This window comes from Xyrauchen texanus, chromosome 1 (assembly GCF_025860055.1).
Source record: "Xyrauchen texanus isolate HMW12.3.18 chromosome 1, RBS_HiC_50CHRs, whole genome shotgun sequence".
Taxonomy (NCBI): domain Eukaryota; kingdom Metazoa; phylum Chordata; class Actinopteri; order Cypriniformes; family Catostomidae; genus Xyrauchen; species Xyrauchen texanus.
The window spans coordinates 13,306,266-13,321,364 of record NC_068276.1 but is presented as its reverse complement, the minus strand read 5'-3'; the positions used below and the strand labels follow the sequence as shown (position 1 = coordinate 13,321,364).

Below are 15,099 nucleotides of genomic sequence, written 5' to 3'. Positions count from 1 at the left end.
TTGTGATTGGTCGCTCGGCTGCCTGCTGCTGGGGTGACGTCACTGCAGGAGCGAACTGACAGAGGAGGATGCATTTAGTCAGAAACTAGACTCTTCCAGACTGAAGAGAGACAATCACATCCACGAGACACTCTCGACTGCACGGAATGGGAACATTGCATGCAGGTTGTGCCCGTGCATCGCCTCTTACATCCACGCATGTTCACTGTAAGCAAGCTTTCAAAGGAGGAATTCCCCATCTTGGAAATTTAACGGCATATTCCGTTCTCTGGATTGCTGAGAGGCAACATTCGAGGGTTGAACACTTAAGGACTTTAAACGGGAAAATGCATCACTGAAGAGGTGCACAGAACAGTGTGGTTCTGCACTGTTCGGATCCTCTATTTGTCCCCGACACACAGGCACTCGTAGCTCACTTTCTTACCGCGAGGACTGTGCACGTCATTGTTATAAAAGTAAGATTTTAAAATGATCAGAATTAAATTTAAACTTGTTCCTAATTATTTATTTTTAGCTCACTTGTTCAGCTTGTCTTTTTTTAACTGTTTTGGTCACCATTACGCCAGTAGTCTATTCTGAAGTTTACTTGGGATACATAATAAATAAATGCATTATAAGTAATGCAATAATAATAATAATACACATGCTTTTTCTAGCAGTTTAGGTGACTTGAATATAACTGACCCCATGTGACAGACAAGGCCACGTTTAGTGGTAAGTGTGGCCCTCTCTACTCTCAGCATTAGTAATAAGACTTCGTTGATTCTAAGATTTTAATTAAATATTGAGTGTGCATATATTAACCAGTAATGTGACTGGGCTTTAAGCAAATCTCGATGACATTTACAGTAATTCTGGATTATACAGACTTAGATACATGGTTGCTGCAGTTTTAGCTCTTTAATAACTTGTTTTTGAAACTAGTATACGGGTTGTTTCACTACTCTTGTACATATTTATATTTATAACTATATATAGGCCCAACATATATTTTTGATATCTAATCATAAAAAAATGTATGGAATTTGGAGGATTTGCATTGTATAGAAACAACAACACGTTTGTCCATCAAATGCACTGTAATTAAAAATAGGTTAAACTGTATGACGTCACGAAATACGTGAGGGAATTAGGTGTTCAAGAGAGTAGACATGTTTGGAAAGAAAGCTTAATAAGTTTTCAAATAAAAACGGAACTGTTGAAATATGCTTCGCGTGTGTCCTTATTAATAAAATATTATCTGACGTAGCCTTCTATAGTATACCTTTAATTGTCAAGGCTTAATTCTGGCAACATTCATTGGATTTATTTGCCTTACCTTTTATAGATTGAGGAAATATAATGCGAATTAAGCTTGAATATGAAATTAAACAAGACATGGTGATGTGGGCCTGTGGAGGTGTGATGACTGCATGGGGCCTAACCATACAGCCAAATGAAATGCTGAATATATTTGGGCCTAAAAATTATTTTAAAGACTATAGTCACTAGAAGGGACAAAATCCGGGTTGCCTCAATGGAAATGATTCTATAAAGGCACAATTTGAAACAGAGATGGCAACTTCAGGCCTATAATATTGTGTATTATGTAGCATAAACTATGTGTGTATCTTCACCACGTGGCGAATCCCATAAGCCTTTGCAACACTTGACTTGTTAACAGTATTTACAGGTCTGTGAAAAGAGTCTTGATGCCATTAAATGGAATTTGCGTGTAATTTATTTGTCTGGTTCATTGCGCATTAACCCTGTTTTCGTTTATCAGGTCAACTTTATGAGATGTTCCACGTTTTAAAAAAAAGTGTTGATAGGAGGAGGTTGCTGTCTTTGGTTATCTAGCTGTATGAGTGATTATCTGCCTTCATAAAGCTAGATAACCGAAAGTAGAAACGTCCTCCTTAACTGCACAGTGAACAAAATCACTTGGAACTGAGAGGTACGAGCATGAGGTAAGCAGGACCCATTTCAAAATGTGAGTCTTACAGGTCATTTAAACATCTGCAATACAAAGTATTATCCTATGCACTTGCGTAGGTCACCAGCAGGATTGTTTATGTATTTGAGAAACACTAATATAGTCATTTATCAAAATTATCAAAGTTGGTTTAGCTGTCAATGTCGATAAGGAATCGATTTGCCTATTCCTCAAAATTGTCCAATAACCATAATGGAAATAGGATTTAATTATCTGTTGGGGAGTCAAATGTTTTGTTCGATGTGCTTTATATAGGCCTAACTAGGCTACTTCTTAGCACCGTCAATGTTCTTTTTTCACGTTTATTTACTGGCACCATAAGCGAGTATGCCTATTTTGGGTTTTATATGTTACGCAAAACTCTTCAGAGGCAAATAGAAATATTTGTCAACACTGTTTGGCGCTGTTGACTGTGCACTGAATTCGTATTTAACTGCCATCCCTGCGGCTTTTCATGAATCATGATAATTCAGCCTACCTTACACCACGTGCTATCTTTACTTCAACAGGGCAAAAAGCATCCCTGACTGCAGAACAATCGCAAAAATGAGGCCTTCTAGTGCTCAATTGGGCGTGTAGTGTATCTCAATAGCTGTGACAGTGCCACTTTAATTGGATTTGAGCTACAATGATCTATAGGCTTCCACTGAACTTTTCTATAGCCCATATTTTGATGCCATATTCAATTATCGACGACAAATAACCTCCCAAACACACATACAGTCGCACTGCTGGATATATTACATCATGCTCAGCCAGCTTTAAAAAAAATAAAAATAAACATTGCGTTAATTTTTGCTAAAAAAAAAAAAAAGCTAAATAAAAAATAAGGGTCCAAAATGTTTTGAGTTGTGATCGCCTTGGAAGCTCCGCGTCAAGTAGAACAACACGCTGTGACCTTTGTGTTGCGATGCTGTTAACTGAAGCATTTATTAAATCACATTTACGCAAAACTGAATTGACCAGTGAATAATAATAAATAAAAAAAAGGAAATTCAATCGTTGATTTTAGGATATGGTAATTAAGGTAGACTAAAATAAATCGATACATCCTAAAATAAAATAGCATAGCATATCCACTTTGTAACATGTGTGTGTGTGTGTGTGGGGGGTCATTATTACATGTCAAACCTGTAAATGTTCATTCTAATTGACAGGTCGATATTAACCATAATATTCTGAATATTTTCTAATTCCACTGTGTTGTATAACTTTATTCAACTTCAGCCTCTCAAACCCACAGTGTCTTTGTGAGAGACCAGGGGACTGGATCTGAAGAAAAAGACCATCTGGTAAGTGCAATCAAAGCTTAATGCTATGCAACATTGCAATTGCAATTAGAACAATTAGTTGTAGAGTTAATCTGTTACTGCAGATAACACATGCAGTAAATCAAAAATTAGATGATAATTAATGCATGCAGTTGAAAGAAGCCAAATGCAAATATTAATCCCCAATCAAGTTGAAACTTAGTGTTTGCATTGCATGGATCCTTCATCTGAATATATCTCTATGGAAAATCTCTCACTCTCTAAGTGTGTAGCAAGTTTGTGAATGATTTGTTTGTGGCAGCATGACCTAAATCTAAGAGTATTTTTTCTTACCACTTTTACTCTCATCCACCAACCAACCAACCACCCACCATGATCCTCAAGTATTCTGTACATCATAGACATTTAGCCTTTATTGGCACTAATATCAGTTTCATGTTTGTGCAGGAAGACTGCGAATAGATTTCTTTACAGTGAAGTGCAGGTCACATTCAAAACGGCTCTCTTTATTATCCTAAATACATTGTATTAATACATAGTATATTGTGCTTTTCTGAGAGAGGTTTTGTAGTTGTAGACACACAACTTCAGGATGAGCTTGCTAATGTTTAATAATAACAGAGGACAATTATCTCAAGAAAAAGCCCTAATAACATTCAGGCTTTTTTAGTATGGCCAAGAATAGTTAGTATGACTCCAGGACATAAGGCCAGAGGCTTTAATGCGATAAATGATCAGAGAGAGGAAATGATTTGTCTGTCTCCATCTCGATAATAAGAATGTATGGGTTACTATCACACTGCATATTACTGTATGTAAAATTAATGTGAGCAAAGAAATTCTGTCCACATTCATTAACATTTATCTTTTCCAGCTAAACTGGTTATCCAGTACAATTGAATAAGTTTGTGCAATGAGATTATGGGTGGACAGCAATTGATGTGGGCTGATTCAGTATACCTTCACAGTGACCAGCATTGGCAATGGCACAGCTGGCTATTTAAAACACAAAAGCCAAGGGTGCATGCCTTTGCACAATTCGTGTGACCACACATTGAGTATCACACAAATTATTTCGACTATTAATGTTGGGACTGTCTCTCCCTGGAGAAGTTAGTTCGCATGAAATAAAAATAATTTATAGTTGCGCAATACCATTAGTATTACCTTAAGAAACTTTATTAAGCCGTTGCCATGGCATCTGTTTTGGCAGTGATAAAAAGGGCTTTTTTTGTGCTTTATTTTCTGGTTTTCCCTTAGCAACTGCCAGCCATTTACACTGCCTTTGGAACTAGAGAGGGACTGTGGAAAAAGGGTGCAATTGTCCATATGAAAGAAAAGAAAAATAATAGTCAACCCTCATCCTTCTCCTACCAGCTCCACTTCCTTCGTCAACGGAAGCATTTAGTGCCATCTGTGCCCCCAGAGAAAAGAAAAAAGAAAGTGAGTGAGTGAGAGCCTACATCCAAGTGCCAATGGGTACAAAGAGGCTGCCAGTTGCCACGGACCACCAGATGCTGGAAGACTGAATGAGGGGTGTGCTTTCAGGAAGCCATCTTGATGGAGAAACTGGCTGCTGCTCTCTAAAATGGCTGTGTTGGCATGAGGTAGGCTGCATCGTTGCCTATATCAGATCAGGCTGCTGCGTTATCCCGACCGCACAGCACTGATGATTCTCCAATGTGATCTCACCAGTTATTTTGGCAGGTCATTTGAAATGAATAATTACAAATGTTTACGTTAGAATGAGACACTTGAAAAGGACTGAACGTGTTTTGTGTTCAGTGGGTGATGTTGTCTTCATCTTTGGCCATTTAGACATTGGCAGAGTGAGATTAGGCCCTGTTGCCACGCTTTCAGCCAAAATCATTTTCCTTGAAAAAGAACTATCCCACTCCAATCTCTCCTGACTAATTAAAAAATAGCACCTAAGTACCCCGTTATCTATACACACACACAGATATACACAAAGAGCTTCTGATTTGTAGCGAGCTTTGAACACAAATTAATCTACCCTGCTCCACTTATTTTCAAATGAATCAGAATTAAAGTAGCTATTAGCAATGATCAGGAACTTAACTGGAGCTTGCCTATGTGCCCGTAAGGGTAAAAAAGTGTCTATAAAACAAAGCTAAACTAAATCTTAATCTATACCACTTCAATACGGCTGCCCCACCATACAAAAACGAACAGGTCTTCGCTGCTTGAACTCACAAGAGACTACTTAACTCAAGTTATTTGACCTACAGCATCCCCATGACCAATGCAACAGGGTCAACCTAGACTGAAGAACACTCTGCATTTGCTATTGAATATGATTTGTGAATGATACACTAAATTACTGATACAAAGGTGTGCAAAAAATGCCCTCACCAGCTTACCATATGCACCCTGCCCTTACTTTAATGTTAGAAAAGAGGTATACTCACTGATATTCCCTCTGTGCCATGTTTTTTATGATGCTCCATGCTCTCCCAAAATATCCACAGTTTTTATCATTAGTTGGTCAGTGCTTTGGTCAAAGTCTCAAAACGCTGAGAAGTGTGAAACATTGGATGATACATTCAATTTACTAAGATGTTATGTGGGGAAGGACATTTACACATGGTCTCTTGGTTGCAGAAAGCTGCATGTTATGTCACTGAAATGTTCTTCCACATAGAAAGGTGGCTGGTTGCGTCATAATGGATTGCTGATGATGTGCAATTAGTCATGCTGGTCTGTGTAATTCTAAAATTCAGAATCGGCATAATTGGAGCACAACAATATTTAACATATTTATTATGTTTATATAATTTATGAAAAATGAACACATTGAAATGTTTTTAAATGCGAAGACGAGACGAAATTAATGCGACATCCATTGAATATTTAAAGTCACTGAATCCTCATAAAAACGGAAAAGTGTTTTTGCATAGCTACTTACTAACAACCTTGTCTGCTTAAAAAAAAAATGACTCCAATGTCCGTGCATTCTTCGAAATCATCGATTAGCACTCTGCTAACGTAAACAAACGATTTTAAATGAGCATTTTTAAAATAATGACATTTTATCCGAAAAGAGCAGGTTTGGCAAAAAAAAAAAAAAATAGCCCGTCAAAATAAATGCGTAAAAAGATCACTGCTGTACGCATGGTGCCCGTAGAGCATTCAAATAAAGGAAACAATGATGCAAGCGATTCTGCTAATGAAAAAGACCAGACAAGCTCCGCATATTAACATAATTGCATAGGAACACGCAGAGAAGACTGAGCCCCCAAATTAAAGGCGCAGCAGCTTTTTGTCAACGGTATGCGTGAGCGTTCTATAATTAGAATTTTTAAATTCAAATTTGAAATTTAATTCTGTTTGCATTTCAAAGCATAAAACCAGCTACACTTTAAATTAGCATGTGTTCTATCTAAGTCCAGAAATGCTTTTGTAGATATCAGGGAGAGTCAAGTGAGTTTCTGCCTAAATTCGTTAGGTGGAATACACTCTTAGTATATACCATCACACACAACACATTACAAATAACCTGAGGTTTTGCCATCACATTGGGCCTTAATGCCAGGGAAATTCATGTTTAACACAGTGAGCTTGTCCAACACACAACTGCATATTTAGGACTCTAAACAGCAGCTCTGCACCAGTGGCAGTTGCTATATTATTAATATATTTAATGGAAGTGGTCTGTGTTCTTCGTGTACACGTTTTCTACTGAGGGTCTCTATTTATGACCAAATACTCTATAAGCACATTTTAAATTAGTCTGTAAATGAGGGGCTGTACCTTTAATAGGGATTTTCTGATTAGGCAGTGTATCTTGCTGTGAGGGGGAGGGGTTTCCTCCCTGTGCATCTCTCAGGGTTTTATGTAAAAGACCTTCACTGCTTAAATATCTCAGACAGGGCCACAAAACTAATTTTATACCCTTGAACAGAGGGCCTTATACAATATTGTTACACAGCAGTTACATTTGCCTAAATGGTAGGTAATTGTGTCAACTGTAGATAGTTCAAAAACAAGTTTGTGGTTTATAGAAAAATGCATAAATGTATAGAAACCAGAAATATTTGTTATATTTTTGCATGTGTCGTTCATATGTACGTATTTTGTGTGTGTGTGTAAATATGAGCACTCGGGCAGGGGGAGTGGATGCTTGACAGAGCATAATGTGACTGCTGCAGAGAAGTGGCTGAAAAGTGTTAATTATGCCACTTGGCATGGTGCCAATCCCATACCAGAATTTTCCAGTTTTCAATATGCAAATCATGAGCTGAACTGTGTATTGTTTTTGTGGTTTACCAATAGAGTTCTTTGTGTTTTTCAGTAAAACAGTGTAATATTTGAATCCATATACACGAAGGATATAGGATACAGGCTATTTTTTCCTTTTTGTTTCAAGCATGCTATTCAGCACAAAAGCTAGAGGACAATTGTACCATATTGCTCTACTTTTGCATTTGGGCTGCAAATTACTTTAGTAAATTCTGGTAAATCAGCTGACCAGTGAAAATCCTATTCCTTGTCATTTTGGATTACTTTCTGTAGCTCTGTGTAATAGCAGCTCAACTTAGTGTGCTTTATGTAGATGACGTATGTGTATTTTTAGACATGACTGTCATTATATTTTTGTCATGGACTAAAAAGCAATTCCTGAATATATCTCACAAGGAGTCTGGATGATATTTAACTGTTTATCACTTCAAGACAAGGTCATTTACCCCAAAATTATTACACACAAACCCAGCTCACACACAGGCTTATAATACAACTACTATATATATATATCAAAAGTTTTGAAACACTTGTTCATTCTTTAATATAATTTTTTTTTTCAGTCATTAAGACTACGGAATAACATAAAGGGATCTATGGGAATTATGTTGTGACTAAACAAAATCCAAAATAAATCAAAACTGTGTTATATTTTAGCATCTTCAAAGTAGTCACCCTTAGCCTAGAATTAGCAGACATTTGCGCTTGACATTTTCTCAAACAACTTCTTGAGGAATCACCATGGGATGCTTTTTAAACAGTATTGAAGGAGTTCCCATCTATGTTGGGCACTTATTGGCGGCTTATTTGGTCCAAGTCATCAATTTCAAAAACTTTTTTTAATGAAATGTTTTATAATGAAATAAATTATTATGGTGGCACAATTATATTTTTGTCTGCAAAACTAATTTGAAACATTTAAGCATACACCTTCAGATCAAAAGAGTTTTAAGATCATGAAAAACATTTCAGTCAAGTGTTTCAAAACTTTTGACCGGTAGTGTGTGTGTGTGTGTGTGTGTGTGTGTGTGTGTGTGTGTGTGTGTGTGTGTGTGTGTGTGTATCATAATGCTGTTCAAAAATTTTGATTCATGATGAATAAATGGAAAATCTGCAGCAGTAGACTTTGTGTTTGTAAACAGTTTGATAGTGCCCAAATTATTATTCCAGACCCCTCTCCACTTCTACAATGGCAGCATTGTACGAGGAGTACTTGACGTGGGTCCACAGTCCCCCCTTTTTCCCACCATTGTCTGTACGGATGGAGTGCCAGAGACAGTGGAGGGTAATAAGCTGAAAAAAGATGCTCAGGCCCAGACAGAGCCAGATGCCTAAATTAGCACCCAAACCCTAAGAGACTATCCTCAGGGAATGGCTTAGGATAGGGCTTTATTTTTCATCACTGCATGTGTGGCAGTGTGAGAGTGTGTTAGCACGAATGTTAGCTTGTGCAGAAGAGTTAGGAATTGCATAATTTCCACAATTATGTGTGTTCACACAGATGATGTGATTGTCTCTGTGACGTGTTTGCGGTGCAAGAGTACAAGGTTGTTGTACAAAGGATACTCAAGCAATATAATGTGTTATAGCACATATATGCAGCAAATAATGTTCATTAATGACCTTAGTATGTAGGACCAAATGTGAGAATTTGCAAAGGCAGTTTGTTCCTCTCACACTTCTGCTAGGGCACAGTAGTTGGGCAAGCAATTAATTAAAGCTCCTTTACAATATAATACCCAGTAAAATTGAGGCAGTGACACAGAAAACCAGAGAAAATGTTTGCACTGGGACAGAGACAGTATTTCACTGCAAAACAATGGCAAATTACATAGGAGGAATTATTTATGCTAAATAAAAATGGGAGGCAGTGAAGGACGAAAAGTATTGCAGAAGAGTTAAAGGACTTTAAAGTTATACACAGAAGCACAAAGCCAGCGAGGACATGATGTAAGGAAGTTAGGGAAATATAAACGTATGACATTAATAAATACACTGATGAGAAATATAATATAGAGAGAATGCATGTTTGTTGAATAGATGTGGTGTATAAACGGGGAGAGGGCTTTTACTGTCTGGCTCAGTCTGTGGCCCCATGTGGCATTTGCTGCAGCTGGCATGTTAATATCAAAGGCCTATGGGAGGTGGCTATCTGGGAATATTTGTCTGGCATACTAACAGTTTTCTCTCTTTATGTCCAGTATTATGCGATTTCCAGATTTACTTCTTAAAGGCTGTATGAGACTCATGCAGTGTCGATGTTCTTTTTTTAGCTCTCTTGATAAAATCTTTGTGCCGAGTTAGGTTTTGAAATGTGTGACTACAGTGGAAATGGTTCCTCCTTTTTTTTTAAACAGCTCCCACATATCTTATGCCTTACATAAAAATCATATTATTGTTTTTTCATTCAGTACTGCTTTTGAGGACAGGATGAGAATAAACAGTGTAAACACTTAACAAGAGCAGAAGAGCATTTCAAATGTGAAAATGAACAGTGGGGAGAAATGACAGACTCAAGGGATGCACGCACAGCCTATTGCAGAAGCATCTCTTGGGTTCATGTTAAAGATGGTTGTGTGTTTTACAGCAAAATGTCCTTTTTGCCCCTTGTGGATACCTCAGCTGTCGATCCCATCTTAATCTAGGGATAAACCTGATTATCCTGCAAAGGGTTGTTCTCAGCTTTGTATCAGCTATGGGGGAGCTTTGAAATAATTTCCCCCCACCTTTGCCTCCTCTTGCTTGGACAGGTGGCCATGAGATCCTGGGATTGGGATTCCCGAGCAGGGCTCTGGAATAACTGGAAGCAAAAAGAAACAGCGTCAGCAGAGAGGGCAACATGCAGACATGGCTTTCGAAATAGCTAAGCTGAACTATTAGATACAGGCGATCCGGAACAACAATGAAGAAATTAGGGTCGCAGAAGTGATAAAGATCATGACCTCCTAAGAAGCTGGTCAAGCAAATGCATTAGTCTGAAAAGCCCACTTAAGGTGCTATGCTCTACTGAAAGCTTAAACTGTGTAAATGAAAGTAGCCTTATGTACTATAACTTCAAATCAGTGTAGATGTCAAATATGATGCAGATAAGCTCTTTTGCTTCACAATGTCCCCTTGTAATTCAGGTCTGGGCCATTAAAATCATGCTTTTGGTATCGTATTAAGGGTACATGCCTTTTTGATAACACAAAAGAGTGATGATGATGACAGTAAAATTGTGGTTTGAATGACCTGACTGGTGTTGAATTAAGAAGTTCTGGCAATGTGCCTCGTATTTAAGTGATTTCAGTTACGACCAGTGTCTTCTCTGCACATTCTAAAAGCAGCCACTTACAGGAACATCAATTACTGTATCATGTGGATGGGAGAGCAAGAGGGGAACAGTTGGAATTTAAAAAAAAAAAGGAGAAAAGAGACCAGGGAACACCATTATAAAGGAGCTTGAGATATAAAGATCCTCACTGTATTGCCTTGTTATACTTTTGTTCACTTTAGATCTTTATTAAGATCTTAAGATAAACTTTTAAGTAGAAATAAAGAGATTCATTTTTAAATATATTTAAGACCTGTGTCAACATTTTGAACATTTGTTGGAAATATTGCATCATCACACATTACAGCATTGTTGATCTGTGATTATCTCTTTGACTTTAAATATTACCTCATGTGAAATTTACAATGAGTCTGATACTTTTGCTATACAAATGCAAATATTGTATAAGGAGGTGTGATCCTCATTATTGGTATGGGAGTCAAGTTCAAGTTCATTGCCTGTGGGAGTCCCTCCAGACTGGGAATTTCTTCATCCACCTCTGTGAACCAGCTCACCCCCTGTAACCCACACCCTATATCTGCCCCTTTCCCCCTCCTTTTTTTAGTTTTGGTGGCTGGATGGGGCACTCCACTCGGTGTCGTTGCTAAGGGAGAGAGCTGGCTGACCCAGCAATGCGTTGGTGAAAAGGCCTGCCTGTCAATGTGTCTGAGGGAAGTCAGGCTGGTTGGCTCCCCCTCCATAAAAACACCTACTTGTATATACACAGACACACACACACACACCACATCTAACAGTTGGAGTGTGTGTATGTTTTTCAGACCCTGAGAATGGCAGCAAGCACTTTATATTCATCAGGTCCTTTGACACCATCAAAACCCCCTCACACCTAAATGTCTCGTCTACGTTCATCCTCATTTCCCCCCTCACTGCAAGTTCACTTTTCCATAGGAAGAACATGTCTGTGTACATAAGCCTCACAGCAGACCTTGTGGTTTATAAAACATCTAGGACAGTACAGAGTTCCCTGTCTTTATCCTGTGAACCTGCTTTGCCAAGAATGATCGCATAGGAAACTTCAGTGTTATAGGCCTATGCATTCTGGACAGACAGTGCAGCATGTTGCAGGGATTTAAAATTATAATTATGTTTGTCCCACTGTATTATTAGTGATCATATTGTATTTACATAGGCATTAGAACGTCATGGAGTGCTCTGTTCCCATTACAGTAGTGTGTGAGAATTAGTAAGAGTTGAGAGTGTATGTGTTTTCTTGAGGTCTCATTCAAGGCTGAGGATGAGAACGGAGAAGAAAAGGTCAGTGATTTGCATAAGCTGCATGCTGTCTGAGGTTTGGGGGGGGGGGGGGGGTATGAGGGTATATAAAAAAAGAGAAAGAAAGAAACCCCACATTGTAGAGGCACAGAAAGAGAGAGGGGGTTTGAATGAGGCAGAGGGTGAAAATTGACAGAGAAAAGGGTCTTGCCAAGTCTCCAGCAGGGATTAAATTGTCCATAAACCTCTCTACATGTGATTTGAGAAAACTGGTAATGGCGTTGGTACTCATCATACACAAATTCTAAAGGTATAGAAATTATTTGTACCACTTTTGAAAGCAAATGAAAAAGGAATTGTAAACAAATAGAGTCAAAGTGTTGTATGCATTACCCTTGACTATTCAAATTAGGTATACTTTTATTACTCATTATTTTAAGCAATATAAAAATCATCAAAATGAGCTCAAAATACCATCCTTTTTTAAGACCATAATGGCCACTAAGCTGAGGGAACATATTGATGTTGTAAAATTGTAGAATAACACACACACAACGTTTGTTTCACTCTATAAGTGAGGACATCTCATAGACTTCCATTGATTTCATAGCAGGCTAATGATATTTTCTATACCCTACCCCTAAACCTAACCCTCACAGAAACCTGTACACATCAGTAGATTTAAAGCTAAACATGACTTGGCAGATTTATGAGCCTTTTTTTTTTTTACGGGTGATGACCACCTAAAATGTCGACGCTAGTGGGTTTTCAACAAGTCTCACTACATTAGTGAGGACATTTTCAAAAATTTGGCACTGACAAATATAGTGAAATCTGTACACACATACATACACACACCCACTGCCATTTAGATGCTTGATTATTCTCATTAAAAACAAAAAAACATTTAAAAAAGACTCCAACCTTTACAAAATCTCCAACCTTTGGAATTTTAAGAGCTGTGAAAACACATAAATCCACAAAAATCCTTCCACCAATATAAATATGGCTTAAAATGTGTTTTGAATTAGTGGTCACCATAGGTCACCATTTCCATTGTCACAGGGCTGTTAATTCTGAATAATCTAAATTGTCCTTGAAAGATCTGTAGATTTATCTAGAATGCAGCACACAAGGGAAGGCAGGTTGTCGTTTGCAATTCGGTTATATTTTCTTCCATGTGAAGGTGACTGCAATTGTTTATTGTAATTTATATGGTGTTAAGAGATTACAGAAAGTGTCAAAAGCATCTATCTCAGGATTCTCATGATAACGTATTTTTTGGTAAAATCTCAAAATCAAAGAGGTATGAGCACAAACATTTTATAAAACTAATTTAGGAGCTTCATTGAAAAAACAAACATCAATTGTGGTCATGCAACACCAGATCTTTGCATCTGCTGCCAATGTTAAAGATGTTTTTCATTTCCACATCTTTAAATAGCACTACAACAACTACCATTACAGAGTAAATCAAACTATCTTTAATCTTTCAAAGTGAAGATTTTGCACATTGCTGTTCATGCCAGTATGTTCTCTTACATTTGTTTCATAACAGCTATGTTGTATTGTTAATTAAATGCAATATCTTTTTTCTCTCTCTCTCTCTCTGTAACCAAGCTCCAGGCAATAATCAAAATGTGGGGGAAAAACATCACTGTCATCAGCTGCCAGAGAAACCAAGGACATCTGGCTATTTTTGACTCAGATGGTCAATCACAGCACCTCAGGAATCCAGCATATCTCCCATATGGTTCACTGAGAAATTTAAAACAAGCAGATATTTGAGACGGATCTACAACTTGCACTAATTGAATTAACTGAGTGTCTTAAACCTTTTAAGCAATCACCAATACCTAAAGGTAGTGAATGATTTTGTACAATGTGTGTGGATGGGAAGAAATTCTGACTCTCCTCCCAGTTAAACCTCAGAAGTTAAAGATATTCAAACAACGTGTTGTACAATCTTATAGACTGAACAGAATAATGATGGAAAGTAATACTGTGCCTTAATGTGTGAAATGTTTACAATGAAAATTGCACTTATTTAAATATCTCTCTTGGTAGATAATACCACACAATGTGAATGACTAATTTGAGGTCCATATTTTAAATGTAAATGAAATGTCTCATGTTGAAGATTACAGCCATATAAATATTTACCTGTGTTATTTAGATCGACAGGAAATTGTATTTATACAATCTGCTAATATGTAACGGTGCTTATTTTTGACATAGCCTACTTGTTATTTTGTATGATATAGTGATGCATGAAATAAACACATTAAACTGAATCTTTTGAGTCCTTCTGTTGATCTTTGATAAGACGAATACGTCATCACCACTTCACTTGTAGCGGCCACAAGCAATTCTGTAACCACCAACAAGAAGACAACATGCCAGTTTCTAGACATGGCACTCTCGTCAGTACCTTGGACAGCACACAATATGGTGACGTGGGAAAAAAGCGATACAAACGAATCTCTTTTTTATTGATGCGGAAGTTACAAAAACACACGTGCGAGATCAGCTCATCTGTGTGTGGTGATCCGAGTTATGTCACAGTGTTTTTGAGGTCATGTGTGTTTATATTAATCGATGGCAATTAATATATCTCCAAAATGATAATCTAATTCATGTGACTGAGATTTGCTTGACTAGCAGGCTCTCTGTGGATAGTTTAATATTAGTGAGAGATTATTTGAAGCATTCGTGATATTGATCCAGAAAATGGGTTTACTTTGCACCTCACCATAAAACAGGCTAACTGATATGAAACACATTAAGCCGGTAAACAACAGTAAATTAATGTTTTACATTAAGTTGGGATTTTTTTTTAGACATTGTGGTTTAAAAGAAAACTATTATCTCTATTTCAGAGTAGCATTGCATTATTTAACCGATGCTAAGAGTTATTCACAGCAAATACATTCCTTATGAGTTATTCAGCACTTTACCTGATGTAAATAAATAAATAAAATAAATACTGCCTGTAACTCTATAGTTCCAAATTTAACAGTACTCAAATAATGTAAGAATTTCCAAAA

General features: G+C 37.3%; 1 long non-coding RNA gene across 3 annotated transcripts; it reads left to right on the top strand.

Moving 5' to 3' along the window:
• The first annotated feature begins 1,871 nt into the window (after positions 1-1,871).
• Positions 1,872-14,338, top strand: LOC127647595 (uncharacterized). 3 transcript variants are annotated; one of them, XR_007971084.1, is made up of 4 exons: positions 1,872-1,949; positions 3,219-3,267; positions 4,507-4,853; positions 13,673-14,338. It is a non-coding gene; the product is annotated as an uncharacterized LOC127647595 (long non-coding RNA). The 3 variants fall into 3 exon arrangements; XR_007971085.1 differs by having other exon boundaries at positions 1,900-1,949; positions 4,624-4,853; XR_007971088.1 differs by having other exon boundaries at positions 1,905-1,949; positions 3,203-3,267.
• Positions 14,339-15,099: the final 761 nt, after the last annotated feature.